We start from the raw sequence: 15527 nt of genomic DNA, 5'->3' as shown, positions 1-15527 counted from the left end.
AAAATTATATTTTTTTATGTGGGTCAGATTTCAACCCGACTCATGCCGGTTGAACCTGTGGTGGGTCAGATTGGCCCACCAACCCACCTACCTACTTTTATTTCATTAAAATTTAATTTTAAAAAAAAAATATTTATTATATTTTTTGTTTGAAAAAATTATTTAAGTTCTCTATTTTTAAAATTAATTAAACATCCATGTTAGAAGTGAAATTTGAGAGTAAAATTTGTTTAAATTTGAATTATAAAAGTTTGTAATTTTTTTATTTAAAAAAATTATAATTAAGTGGGTCAGTGAGCCCACCCATTTAGCCATCAATCTATGGTGGATCGGGTCGAGTTCAAATTCTTCTGGCTCGCTAATAAATGATTCGAGTTGGATTGTCTCACTAAGTAATCAACCCGTGGTAGGTCGGACCAAATCGAGCCGGATTATCTGTTTTGACAGCTCTAATTTTTGTTTTTCTTCATTTATGTTAGGTTAATGACCCATTTGAAAAATTGAACTAGATAAAAGGGAATATATGCTAGGAACAAATTTTGTTGCATATTTTAGATGTTGTCAACTTCTAAAAGGGAAGTTCCTCTATAGAATAAAGAATTTTAAACTTTAGACTTGAGAAGGAAAGAAAGAGTTGGAAACAAAATCTAACATTTTTCCATTATTTGACTCTATAGTTTGTGTTGGTTTGAAGAGCCACCAAGACCATGAAATGGATAACCACAATCTCAAGATTCACTTTTAAATAGATAGACACTATCCCACATTCCCATCCAAGAACAAAAAACCAATTTTTTGGCACCCCACACAGGCTAGAAGCATGAATAAATGAATGATCCTTATGTGGTTTGAAATTTGTAGCAGCAACATTTTTGGTTATGCAGCAGAAGGACGATTTCATCAGCAATCTTTTAGAGGCATGGTTGACAAAAAGTTGAGAGGACCACACTTTGCCACTACAACACAGCTTTTGAGCCAATCTTTGAGGCTCAAAATTTGCTTCTGCTCTTTTGAAGAGTGCAGTGACTTTAAGAAATGTGGTTATGCTTGCATTGTACACTGTCCCTCTTTCTTGGCAAGGAATCCTCTAGAATCTTGTGATAATCAAGTTCCACATTTGAAATAATGATGACAATTTAGGTTTAGGCGATAAATGTTGCTTTAAGATAGTGAAGAGTCTAAACCATGATTACATGTTGGAATTCAAGGATTTAAGTGGGCCAATCATTCTCATAAGTACCAATGGATCATTCCAATTATTCACATTATACAAAACAAGAGATCATGATTACGAGTTTTATTGGCCAAACTTTACTGCCTATATCATCAGAGACTCATTTAGCCTTTCTAGCAAAAGCTCTTTCAATTCAATGTGTATAATACCAATGCCAACATCCATGTTGCTCTTCCATATACAATATCTGTGGGGTCTTATATAGATACTGGAATCTCTTACTGCTCCACTAGCTAGCTGGGGTATTATTTGGAAAATTGTTAATTCTTCAAATATTAATTATAATAGGCGTTACGAAAATAAGAGAAATATACAATGTTAATAGTTTTTTATTTTTACTAAATGGAAGATTTTAGATTTATACTTGAATTACCAAAACAAATTGGAATGAAAGAAATCACCTAATAAAATAAAACAAGATTTGGACATAATTCAGATGAATGTACATGCAAAAATTGTTAGGTAAGACATTGTGTGGTGAGAGGTTCTCTTTCTCCTCCATTACCGACCTAGCTAGTGGTGGTGGCGTGAACAAATGCTCTAAAATTAGGTTGGCCAGTTTCAACAACGTGGGATAATGAATGATTGAATTCCAAGGTTATCGGTAATCATCAGGGTTGATATGTTGCAAGCTCAAAGGCCTGTATTTATAAATTATATGAAAATGGTAAAAAAAGGTATAGAGATTAGGTATAACAAAGTGGGCGTGCCGGAGTGGTTATCGGGCATGACTAGAAATCATGTGGGCTTTGCCCGCGCAGGTTCGAATCCTGCCGCTCACGTTTTAAGATTTTTATCTTTTTAATAATTTAAAACATTATAATAAATTTTGATATATGCAAGGAGTTTAATATATTTTCTGATACATGTATATTTTATATTAAGTCTGTGATATTAAATAGCACACAAATGCAACACCACTTCAAATTGTGTGGGTGACTATTACTCCTTGATCACTTTACACTCTTCATCTTTAATTTAAGACAAACTTTCGTATAATTATCCAAAAAAAGTTACCGTTTAGATTATGCTTTTTATTTATTTTTTTCATTTTCACTTAATCAGATAATTATTATGTTTGAAAAAATTGTATATTTTTTTGTGTGGGTTAGATTTCAACCTGACTCATTTAGACCTGGCTCATGCGGGTTGAACCCGTGGTGGGCCACTTACCTAATTTTATTTTATTAAAATTTAATTTTAATTTTACAAAAAGATATTTATTATTTTTTTTGCTTGAAAAAATTATTTAAGTTTTCTATTTTAAAAATTAATTAAACAACCATGTTATAGAAAGTTTGTAATTTTTTTTATTTGAAAAAAATTGTAATTAAGTGAACCAATGAGCCAACCCGTTTACCAACCAACCCGTGGTGGGTCTGGTCGGGTTCGAATTTTTCTGGCTCGCTAATAAATGAGCCGGGTTGGGTTGGCTCACTAAGTGACCAACCCATGGTGGGCCGGGCCAGATCGGGTCGAGTTATCCGTTTTGACAGCTCTAATCAAGACAACCTCTTCAACCTGCACAACTCGTCATGCTTATTCCGGCAGACCAACCCACCTCATCTAGTCTAATAGGCCAACTCAGCCAACACGACAAGTCAACCTATAGCCAACCTAATATCATTAAAAAAACTAAATGTAAGGAATTCACTGTCACCCAACCTAGTCAACCCGACTTCATTAAAAAAAACCTAAATGTAAGAAACTCGTCATCGCCCAACTCGACAGGCCAGCCCGATAAGGATGTTATATTCAAATAAGTGATAAATTATTTAATGTATGAATATATTTTGATATTTAATGAGAAATTCAAATGCAAGCAAGGACATTATATTCCAATAAGCGATAAATTATTCAAATGCATTACGTCATCAGTTCGACAGCCTACCTTGCAACTCGCTTGGCAATAAGGTAGCCCGATATGAACTCGTTTCAGTCGGATAACCCAGCCAACCCGACAGAGTAGTAGCTCGACAAGTTGAGTTGTAAAAGTCAAACCGTTATTAGATGGTGGGTCAACCCAACCTGACTCGTTTTTGGTGGGCTAAAGTTAGGTTGAGCTTAAACAGACTAGGTTGGCCCATTTTACCACCCCTATTTCTAGTAGACCCATCCTTGGCAAAATACATATCGATCTACTAAATCAACACATACTCAGTCCATCTTTAATCGGTCATCGTAATATTATACAAGATACTTAATGATAATGACCAATGATTAACTCTGATAAGTCAGAACCTAACAAATATTTGGGTCAATGGGCCAAGTTCCATATAGGTAAAAGTCCATAAATAGTAAGTATATAACACATTTTACGAGGTATGTTGATTACATTCATGAATTACTAATTTATTTCTTGTTGAGCACTAGGTTGACTTAGGCGTTAAAGTTTCTTTTACAAACACAACCCCTAAGGAGAATAACTACTCAAGAGGAAGACGAACACTCTAGAGATCGAAGGTTATAACTGTTTGAAGTGTCCTTGGAATGCTAAGACAAGATAATTTAGGAATCCTCTATTTTGAAGTTTAACAAAATCATCTATCAAAATAATGTTTATCGCAATGACCGTCCAGGATAACTACTAAACGTTATATGACTAAAAACTATAGTAAACAGACTGTCTTGAATGCTATAGTAAATAGTCTCTTTGTCTGTGTAGACCCTATCAAGGATGAATTACTTTATTCAAAGTTATGTGCTGATACAAAAAGACGATAAGAGATAAAGGGATATTTTAGGAATGTTTCGTTTATACTTTCTGTCTGGTCATCCATACAACAACACAATATTTCCCTAGAAAAGCACTGTAGCATCAGACAGTGTAGAAAAGGCTACATCAACTTTATCAAAAGTTAATGGTCTAAGTGTAACAGATCTCTCTTGAAGTTTTCTATAAATTGAAGATTGCATGAAGAAGAGAAGGAGAACGATATTATTGCACATATTGTTATGTTGATAAAATTCTCTCTCTTTGGCTTGCACATATGTTGTATCGTCTACCATTGGTAGTACATCTTTGTAACAAGTTTTTCAAATCAATGTTATTTTGATTATATCCTCTTTAAGAAAGTTATTCTTTTGTATTTGTTTTAAACATACATTTGTTTTTGAATAATCAGAAGTGACTCAAAACACTCAGTTTGTTTAGCTTAGGGGAATTTAAACGGTATTTTAGCCAATTGGACTATTGTAAACAAGGAGTGGTGAAACCCATTTGTAACTAGTTTAAGTTAGTGGAATCCTTTAAGAGTTCTTAAAGGAGAATTAGACGTAACTCATGTTAGTGAATCAATATAAAATGAGCTTTTATCTCTACCATCTTTTTACTGTGTTTCCAAATGCTTTAAAAAATTTCTCAAGTGTTCAACATTGTCTGCAAACCATCTAACCATTGCAAACAACGTTTAACATGTTTTGCGAAAAGTTTTCGAACTTTATTCAAATCCCCCTTTCTAGAGTTTTCCTGTTGTTTCAGTTGGTATCAAAGCTAACGTCTTGGGGTTAGTTCTTTGTTGGAGTAGACAAAAGATCCTACTCGCAAATAGGAAACAGATGATTCATTGTCAACTGCCCTTCTCTATTTAGAGGAAAAAAATTTGACTACTGGAAACAAAGAAAAATAGCATTCTCTAAAATATGTCACATTGATATGTGGGACGTAGTCGAAAATGACAACTACATACCCCTTGATAGAAAAGGTGAGCCCTTAGCAAGAAGATTATGACCAGATGACAAAAAACAAAGGTATCTTCTAAACTCTAAAAGTAGAAATTCATTAATGTGTGCCTTATCTGAAAAGAAGTATAGAAAGGTACACACGTACAAAGGTGCTAAAGAGATGTGGGATATGTTGGTAGCCACCTATGAAGGTTTGATAACGGTAATTCTTACCATTATCTATGGTGCATTTTTCATGCCAAATCAACACTCCTGAAGCTTTAAACATGCTTGATCCTCTTCTTTAATCCAATTCTGTGAATAAAACTTAGCTTAGGTTACACGTTAGTTTTCATCTCTTTTCCTCAAATTTTGTAGGAACTTTGCTTGCTTTGGAAAGACATTGAAGCTCTTGAAAGTGGAGAACCAAGGAAAGCCTAGAAGTTGAAGATTTGAAGATGTTGCTCTTCCCTTCAGCTCGCAGTTTTGGACAATTAATCACGCCCAGGCGCCCCTGGGGGGCGCCCAACGCCCTTCAACTTGCTGTTTTCGCAATTTTTCCACGCCCAGGCGCCCCTGGGGGGCGCCCAGCGCCCTTCACCTCGCTGTTTTCACTGATTTGTCACGCCTGGGCGCCCCAGAAAAGGGCGCTGGGCGCGATTTTATTTGCTGAGTTGGCACCTAGACCTATAAATAGCACACAGTTTTCGAGGGCAAACAACTCTTGGCGGCTGAAGCTCTGGAGCATCGTTTTGGACCTCTTGGAGCAAGTTTTGGGTTGTGGGAACTCACCCATCTTCTTCCTTGGGTCTTCTTCTTCACCATTTTCATTCCATTGTAAGCTCAAGCTCTCCATTAATGGAGAGCTAAGTTCATTATTGTTGGAGAGTGATGTAAACTAAGAACTTCTTGTAAATGCACTTGTGTTTAAATGAAAAATGCTTCATTCATTGCTTGTTGGTGTTTTTGTCTTTCTCTTAATGCTAGTTATGACTTGATCAACCATAGCTTGATTGTGGGGTTTACTTAAGGTTGGGAAACTTTGGGTGAACCTTGAACTAGACTAAACACCTAAGGGAAATAGTGTCTAGGGATAGAACTAGGACCTTTAGTTGTCATAAACTTCTTTTCTTAATGCGGGTGAATTTGGTGGATTACCAAGGGATTGGGATTTAACAAATGAACCTAGGCTATCTCACCAAGGGATTGGGTTTTAGTAATTTTGCTAGTTGACAAGAACAAGTAATTGATGAAGGATATTGTAGTGCATTTGCATAACAAGGAATTAGTTGAAATCATTCTCCAACATGTTCATTCCACATAGTTATCAATCATTTTCATATTCACTAGTTTTGGCCTCAAGTAGTTCAAATTTTACTTATGCATAAATTTTACTTTCATTGCATAATACCAACCAAAAATGGAATCATTCTTTAGCTTGAATTAGTTAGTAATTATACGATTGTAGAGTAATAACGAAGTCTCTTGGGAAACGATATCCGGTCTTACCGGTATTACTACTTGAGCGATTTGGTGCACTTGCCATAGTCACAACAAGGTTCCAACAAAGTTAAGAGAAACAAGCATAACCTACTTAGTAGACAATATGAGTTGCTCACCATTATAGACAATGAAAGCTTTTGATAACGCTGTCATTGACCCGATCAAATTAATACTACTAAACTATGACAACTTCAGTATTGCTAAGAAAATAGAAAGGATAAATTCAACCCTAAGTCGTCTACCAACAAACACATAATTGATTCTTAACAAATTAGTTCTTATAAAAATTATACAAAAGGATTAGTAAAATAATAAAGAAGATAAAAGATAAAGAAAAATTAAAGAACAAAGTAACAAAAGATAAAAAGAAAGAAATTTGTAAAGAGATTTAAAAAGATCAAAATAATGAAAAAGAAAATAAGTTGATTTAAGTGCCTTTTCAAAATAGGATTCATCAATGGTTATCTAAACATTATTTTTCAATTAATTATTATTTTAGATTTTCAAATTAATCAATGTAAATTCTCAATCAGTTTTTTGACGTTATAACTATTAATCAAAGTACATTCTCAATTAAAAGCAAGAACTTTGTATATTAATTATAGTAAATTTAACCAAAGTACATTCTCAATTAAATATTACTATGTCTAATCATGTTTATTCTTTTACCTCTTATATCAAGCAAAAGCTAATTAAACAAAGTACATTCTTGATTAATTATTGTTAAAGTTTTCACCTTTAATCAAGTTACATTCTCAATTATTGGCAAAAATTCATTCAATCACATGAAAGTTTCTAACTTTAATCAAAGTAAATTCTGAATTAAAAATAAAACCCCTTGGACTCATATGATTGATACGTTATGTAGATTTAACACCATGTTAACTCACTATAATGTAAAAATCATTACTTTTAATTGATTGAAAAGAAAAAGACAGATAAAAATAAAGCACAACAAGAATAAAAAAGAACAAACAAATTTATTCATTTAACCTCATAATCCAATTAAGAAGTTAGAACATAATCAACTCTAGAGGCTTAACACTCCACAAAATGTAGAAATAACATGAAAATAGAATAAGAGAGGGTGGAGAACATGAGAGAAGAGAGGGAGGATGAAATTTGAACCTCCCAAAGGGTTCCTCAACTCCCCAAATGTGTTTCCCTACGTCTCTTTATTTAGAAATTGGATTGAACTTTGTTTCAGGTTGTTCTGTTGTTGTAATCTTCTTTATGATAATGTAATCTCCTCCAATTATCTTCTAAATAATCCAATATTGATAGGAAATAATATATTTGGTTATAGTTTACCTTATTTAGTTTCTGCATAATTGATTTTGTCTTAAATAATTGATATATTATTTCCTTAATCATGGTTATGTACATTCTATATATTGTACGCTGGTTACTCTTTCAAAATCAATAAAACACATTTGTTACAATCCTTACATGGTATCAGCCTAATTTTGATCCTTCCTTACCCTTTCTTCTTTTCTTTTCTTCCCTATGGCTAATACTGATGGTGTTTTTTCCTTTAACACCATGATCCACATGTTAAACATACGCCTCACCTCAACCAATTTCATTCTCTGGCGTCGTCAGTTCCTTCCTCTTCTCGAAGGACAGGCCCTTTATGGTCATATTGATGGCTTAATCATAACTCCTCCTGCGAAATTGCCTGCTGCTGATGGATCTTTGACGGTTCCTAATCCAGCCTTTATTACGTGGAAACAACAAGATCAAAGACTTGTAAGTCTTCTTCAGGCCTCCCTTACTGAAGAGACTCTAGCGGAAGTATTGCACTGTGACACCGCACAGCAGATCTGGACTACTCTTGAATCCCTCTATGGTGGTGACTCCAAGCAAAGAGAAATTGGGATCAGAGATCAACTGTTGCACCTTACAAAAGGCTCATCCACTGTTAGGGAGTTTTCCAAAACGTTTCGAGGCTTATGTGATCAACTCAGCCTTATGGGTAGACCAGTGGATGATTTAGATAAATTACACTGATTTTTACGGGGTTTAGGTCCCACTTTCACTAGCTTTGGTGTATCTCAATTAGCGATGCGACCACTGCCAGTTTTTCGTGATCTTCTTTTTGCTGCCGAGAGTTTTGAAATGTATTTACATGTCGTTGAATCTACTCCCTCTCAAGCTGCTTTTCATACCACTACTCAACGTTCCTCTCAATCATCCAATACACATTTTCAATCTGGATTGCGTTCTTTCTCAACTGGCAAAACAGGTCGTGGTGGTCGCGGCAGAGGACGTCGTCCTATCCATTGCCAAATCTGCCAAAGGGAAGGTCATTATGCCACATCTTGCCATCAACGTTATGAAGGTGGCCCACCTCAATCTGCCAATCTTGCTAAATCATTTGCAAATTCTTGCACTCTATCAAATTCAAACCAGTCTGATTGGTACCACGATACTGGAGCTTCAGCGCACATGACAACAAACTCATCTGATTTAGACTCAATTGAACCTTATTCTGGTAATCACACAGTTACTTTTGGAAATGGTAATGCTCTCCCCATTTCCCATATTGGATCTCATCGTTTGACAAATAATTTAAAGCTTCTTGATATTCTTGTTGTGCCTGGACTCCAAAAGAATATCATTTCAATTAGCAAACTTACACGTGACTTTCCTGTGGATGCTATCTTTACCGACACATCTTTTCTGCTTCAGCAAAGGGGTACAAAGGAAATTCTAGCAAAAGGGAGGCGTGAGCACAACTTATATGTATTGGAGCATGGTCAAAATGCCTTTGTTTCTGTTTTAAATTCCAATAAGCTACGAGGATAATTTGAATTGTGGCATTATCGTTTGGGTCATGTTCACTTTGATACTATTTCCCATTTAAGAAAAAGAGGTCTTTAGTCTTTATCTTCTATTTTACCAACTCCTTCCATTTGTGGCTCTTGTGAATTAGCTAAAAGCAAAAGACTACCTTATTCCCTAAATGAGAAACGCGCATCGCATGTGCTAGATTTAATTCATTGTGATTTATGGGGACCTGCTCCCATTTGTTCAAAATTTGGGTTTCAATATTATGTGATTTCATTGATGACTATTCCATATTCACTTGGTTATATCCAATGCGCCTGAAATCTGATTTTTATGATATATTTGTCCAGTTCAAGAAATTTGTTGAAAATCAGTTTCATACTACTATAAAAACTTTCCAAATTGATGGTGGCACCGAATGCAATAATAACAAAGTCAAGACCTTGCTAAATGAAGCTGGATTTCTTCATCTTATGTCTTGCCCTCATACACCAGCCCAAAATGGTAGAGCTGAACGCAAACACCGTCACATCACTGAAACGGGTCTTGCAATGCTTTTTCATTCACATCTCCCTGCTCATTATTGACTACATGTTTTTTGTTGTGTTGTTTATGTCATAAATCGGTTACCGACCACTCTTCTAAATGATGTTTCTCCATTTGAGACCTTATATAATACTCCTCCTAATTATGCTCACTTTCATCCTTTTGGCTGCCGGGTTTATCCTTGTCTCCGTGACTATGCCACTAACAAATTGTCTCCTCGCAATGCACCTTGTATTTTTCTTGGATATAGCAGCAACCATAAAGGATTTCAATGTTTGGATCCTTCAACCTCCCGATTATACGTAACAAGACATGCCAAGTTTGATGAACTTTATTTTCTGTGTTCGAAAACAGGAACTATATCTCCAATTTCCGGATTGGGTTTTTCTTCATTTGCTGAACCAGCCTCAACACCTGAAATTCCTGCTCCAACTTCTACATCAGCTTCTTCTTTGCCACTATCTAAGGAAACTGTGCACTCACCAACCACACCTTGTGGTCTATGTCCTGGTGAAGATACTCCTTCAACTGCTGTTTCCATGCCTCATACTCAACCACAAATACACCGTAGTGTCTAGTCTACTCATCCTATGGTCACACGCGCCAAATCAGGTATTTTTAGGCCTCGTCATTTTGCTGACATTACCACCTACCAACCATCTTCTCTGCTTTATGCTTTGCTTACCACTTCTACACCCAAAGGATTCAAATCCGCTGCCAAACATCCTGGTTGGTTGGATGTTATGCATAAAGAGCTCCTGGCCCTACACTCCAACAATACTTGGGATCTTGTCCCACGTCCATCCAACACCAACATTGTAGGATCCAAATGGGTGTTTCGCACCAAATATCTTTGAAATGGGTCAGTTGACAAATTAAAAGCACGGTTGGTTGCACAAGGCTTCACTCAAACACCTGGTCTTGACTATGATCACACCTTCAGTCCTGTTGTTAAAGCTACCACTGTTCGTGTCATTCTCACTCTAGCAGTAATGAATAATTGGCCTCTTCATCAATTGGATGTCAACAATGCATTCTTGAATGGGCACCTGACACATATTGTCTATATGGAACAACCTCCTGAGTTCGTTGATTCTCGATACTCAAATCATGTTTGTCGACTTCGGAAAGCTCTTTATGGCCTCAATACCCAAATCATGTTTGTCGACTTCGGAAAGCTCTTGCATGGTTTCAACCATTCAACTCGTTTTTTCTCAGTCTTGGGTTCCTCAGAAGCAAAGCAGATCCATCTTTATCTGTCTACCACAACACTGCTGCCACTCTATATATACTTGTTTATGTTGATGACATAATTTTGACAGGGAATAATAATTCTTTACTTCAAAAACTTTTGGCAAGGTTCAAAACTGAGTTTGCTATCAAGGATTTAGGCCATCTAAATTACTTTCTTGGTCTTGAGGTTCACTACACTACCGATGGTGTCTTTCTTAGCCAGACTAAATACGCTGAAGACATTTTATCTTGGGCCAGATGTTGGATGCAAAACCGACAGCCACACCTCTCCAACCTCATATTCAACTGACAACCACAGGAGATCCATTCTCTGATCCCACTCAATATCGCTCTCTCGTTGGTGCACTCCAGTATCTCACTATAACTCGTCCTATGCGGTAAATTTGGTTAGTCAATTTCTTCAAGCTCCAATAACTGATCACTTTCAAGCAGTTAAACGCATCCTTCGATATGTCAAGGGCACCATGTCCTATGGCCTATCCTTCACCCGTGGCGCTTCCCTTAATGTTCTTGGATACTCGGATGCTGATTGGGCTCGATGTATGGAGACTAGGCGATCTACCTATGGTTATTCCATCTTCTTAGGCGGTAATCTCGTCTCATGGAGTGCTAAGAAACAACCAACCGTAGCTCGATCAAGTTGTGAATCAGAATATAGAGCCATGGCTAATGCAACAGCTGAACTAATATGGCTTACTCATCTTCTACATGATCTGCATATTTCCCATCAAGCGCCAACTCTTCTTTGTGACAACAAGAGTGCTATATTCCTCTCCCAAAATTCGGTGGCTCACAAACGCGCTAAACATATTAACATTGATTATCACTTTGTTCGAGAGCTTGTTCTATCTCACAAACTCATCACTCAATTCATTCCTTCTGATCTCTAGCTAGCAGACATATTCACTAAAAGTCTGCCTCGACCATTGTTCCAGTTCTTCAGAGTCAAGCTTCACGTTGGACCAAATCTCACGCTTTGCTTGAGGGGGGATGATAGGAATAATATATTTGATTATAGTTTACCTTATTTAGTTTCTGCATAATTGATTCTGTCTTAAATAATTGATATATTCTTTCCTGGTTATGTACATTCTATATATTGTACGCTGGTTACTCTTTCAAAATCAATAAAAGACATTTGTTACAATCCTTACAAATATCTTTAAAATATATTTGATTGTTGTGAAGATCTAAAAATATTTGAGAAGATATTTGCTAGATTAAAAAAATATTTGACAAATATTATGGTTTGATATTTATTGATATAGTTAAATAAGGTAATTATTTAACAATATCAAATAAAATATCTTAAGATATATTTTTCCCAAAATTATCTTTAATCATACACATTTATCAATTATCAAAATCCTTTTAGTAGAAAAAATAGAGAAAACTACAAGATCCAATTTTTGTGCTTATTCTCTCTTCTTGGTTTAGCCAAATTTCTTCACTTTTTCATGCTATTCCTATATGGACTTCTTGTGGTTTTGATTATTTGTTATTCTTGGATTTATCATTATGGTGATCATGACACTTTACCCAATTTATTTTCACACCTCAATGAGCTCAACTTAGTTAGAGTTGCACTAACATATCTCAAAATATCCAAAGAACATTTATATAACTAAAAAACTAATTTTAACATGTTTTTTATCTCATGGTAAATAAAACCAATTATAACAAATCGTAATTAAAGTACAAAAACTAATTAAAAATCCAATATTAAAGGTTAACTAAGGGCATAAATATGCATTCATCATGCTCCAACCTAGGAACTCGCTACTTAAGTCATGGAGGAAATCCACCTAGGGAGGCAACCTAACGGCTAAAGCCATGGCCACCATTGAAGTCATGCTGTCAGAGTTTATAAATATCATAATTTTATATATGTTTGGAGAGGTTTTTGGGCGATACTCTGAGAGTAGTTTTAGAGAGAGACTCTAGAGAGTCTTCTTACTCATATCCTCCGTAATTAATAAAAAATCTTTAAAAGGATTGAGAGATGGATTCTTTTCCTTGTTATTTCTTCTTTTTATCATTTATGAAGAACTAAATCTTCCATGTGGATGAGTGAGATGTAACAACTTTGAACTCTTTTGTATTTGGTACAATCTTTCATTTATGTATGATTGCTTTTGATTTAAAGTTTGTTATTTGATTTATGCTTAACGCTGGATGAACGGATTACTCGTTTTACTTCACTAACTTAAGATTTAGTGGGAACTACTTTTAAGTTGTTGTCCAATCATTCTCTTGTGGGTATCCAAATGCTAGGAATAGATCTAAGGTGTGCAGCTAGAGATATAGTCTTGATCTTAATGTAGGTAACTTGCTCAAGCAATCACTAAGGAATTATGCAAAAGGATAACGATCCCAGGCTTTATGTGCTAGAGTTGAACCTAGAGTTACACCTAAGAGAACTCCTAAGACTTAATTTGTAGCTTCATAGTTGAGGGTAACTTTGATGCAAGAGAGAGAAAAACTATGAAATTGAACTCAACATAGTTTCAACCATCTAAAATTCACTTATCTAGTAAACCAAATTGTTTTCCAACTTCAATTACAACTTTTTCACCAACATAAATATTTTTTCAAGACATCTTAAACACGACTACTACTTTATTATAGATCAAGATAGTTAAACATTATCTTTTTACCAAATCCCTATAGATACGACACTTGTTATACTACAACTTATTGGTATATTTGACCAATATACTTACAATTTGACCACGACACCTGCCAAATTGATCGAAAGCACAAAGGGTGTCTGAACCTTAAGAACATCAATGTCTTAAAAGATAATATAGAGCATAAGACTAAAAACACTTGTTATGAGCTTATGTGTTTATTACGTATATTCGTTATGCAAATAGAGTATGTTTATAGGTAGAATATGGTAAATAAGAGTAAATTGTAATAAACCTTATATTAATTCGTAATAAAGCTAAAAGTTGTTTATCTCTAAATAGTATTTATTTCTAAATAGTATTTATCTCTAAAATTAATAGTTCATAGAAATATAAGAAACAATAGAATTATTTATTTATTTATTTTAAATTATATTTTGTATTTCTAACACGATAAGTAGACCAAAAACTACAATAGACCAAAAAAAATGATAGTGATATACAAAAAATACAATAAAAAATGTCAAGTTAAATAAATACTCATCCAATGAAAAAACAAGAAAAATAAAAGAAAAAGAAAAGAAAATTAAACATAAAAAAAAAAAAGAAAAATCAAATTTAAGATTTGAAATTAAAATAAAAAGATGTCAAGTGGAGAAATATTTAGAATATTTATTTAACACTTTTTTTATTTAAATTAGTCTTTTAAAAGTATTTCAATCCTAAAAATATAATATAATTATTTATTATTTAGATTTAATATAATTTATATATTATTTTATGATTAATGTATATTGGTATTTATGATTGTTATTATTGATTATAAAATAATTTTAAATTAATCATAAAATTAAACATAAATAATATTAAAATATTATATAAAAAAAGTATGTGCATGATATATACAACAATGCACGCAAATATATAATTTTATTTAGCGCATAAGATACTAACCCATAAGTACAACTACTGCAGTTATAGATCACTCAAAAAATGTAGGTGGCTTTGACCCCTTGACTACCCTACTATCTTCAATTTAAGACACCTTAAATAATTATCAACAAGATTTTATTGTTTGGCTGATGCTTTAGACATTATAGTGTTACTTTGCTCATTCTCACATATTCACATAATTACGTAATTATTATGTTTCATAACTTCAATTAAATTTTTTAAAGTGTTTAAACTGAGTTAAAAAAATATTTTTTATTTTAGCAAAATGAACTATTGAAATGTTACGTGGAGTTTAAGAATACTGAACAAAATTAAAATGGTTTAGGATTTCAAGAATTATTTTAAAATTCAAAATATATTTTAAATCTGAAAGTATGAACTATTTTAATTAGTTTTATTAAAAAACACAGACATAAGGTGGGCGTGCCGGAGTGGTTATCGGGCATGACTAGAAATCATGTGGGCTCTGCCCGCGCAGGTTCGAATCCTGCCGCTCACGAATTTTATGTTTTAAATTAAAACTTTTTTATTTATTATTTTTGTTTTTAACTAAAACTTTTTTATTTATTATTTTTGTTTTTAACTAAAACTTTTTTAATTATTATTTTTGTTTTTAATTAAAATTTTTTATTTATTTTTTTTTTTAATTAAAACTTTTTTATTTATTATTTTTGTTTTTAATTAAAACTTTTTCTTCATTATTTTATATTGGTACATGTAAATGTTGCTATTCGTTAGAATTCTACATTGTTAACTTTGGGGATTTTTGTTTTAATAAGATAGTTTTACACCTAATTTATCGAAATGGATAACTTTTTCTTTACAATACGTAATTAGGTAAGATTTTATATTAAAAAAAAATGGTGTTTCCAAATATCTTTTTAAGATAAAGGAAACCATACTTCATTGTAACGTGTATTTTGTAACTATTAATTGTTGAAAAAATCATGATG

The 15527-nt window shown here is 33.7% G+C and overlaps 2 non-coding genes across 2 annotated transcripts; both read left to right on the top strand.

Moving 5' to 3' along the window:
* Positions 1-1934: 1934 nt before the first annotated feature.
* On the top strand, positions 1935-2016 carry TRNAS-AGA. Its single transcript has one exon. It is a non-coding gene; the product is annotated as a tRNA-Ser (tRNA).
* A 12975-nt stretch (positions 2017-14991) lies between these two features.
* On the top strand, positions 14992-15073 carry TRNAS-AGA. Its single transcript has one exon. It is a non-coding gene; the product is annotated as a tRNA-Ser (tRNA).
* Positions 15074-15527: the final 454 nt, after the last annotated feature.

Source organism: Vigna radiata, chromosome 7 (genome assembly GCF_000741045.1).
Source record: "Vigna radiata var. radiata cultivar VC1973A chromosome 7, Vradiata_ver6, whole genome shotgun sequence".
Lineage (NCBI taxonomy): Eukaryota > Viridiplantae > Streptophyta > Magnoliopsida > Fabales > Fabaceae > Vigna > Vigna radiata.
This window is presented reverse-complemented; position numbering and strand designations above follow the sequence as displayed.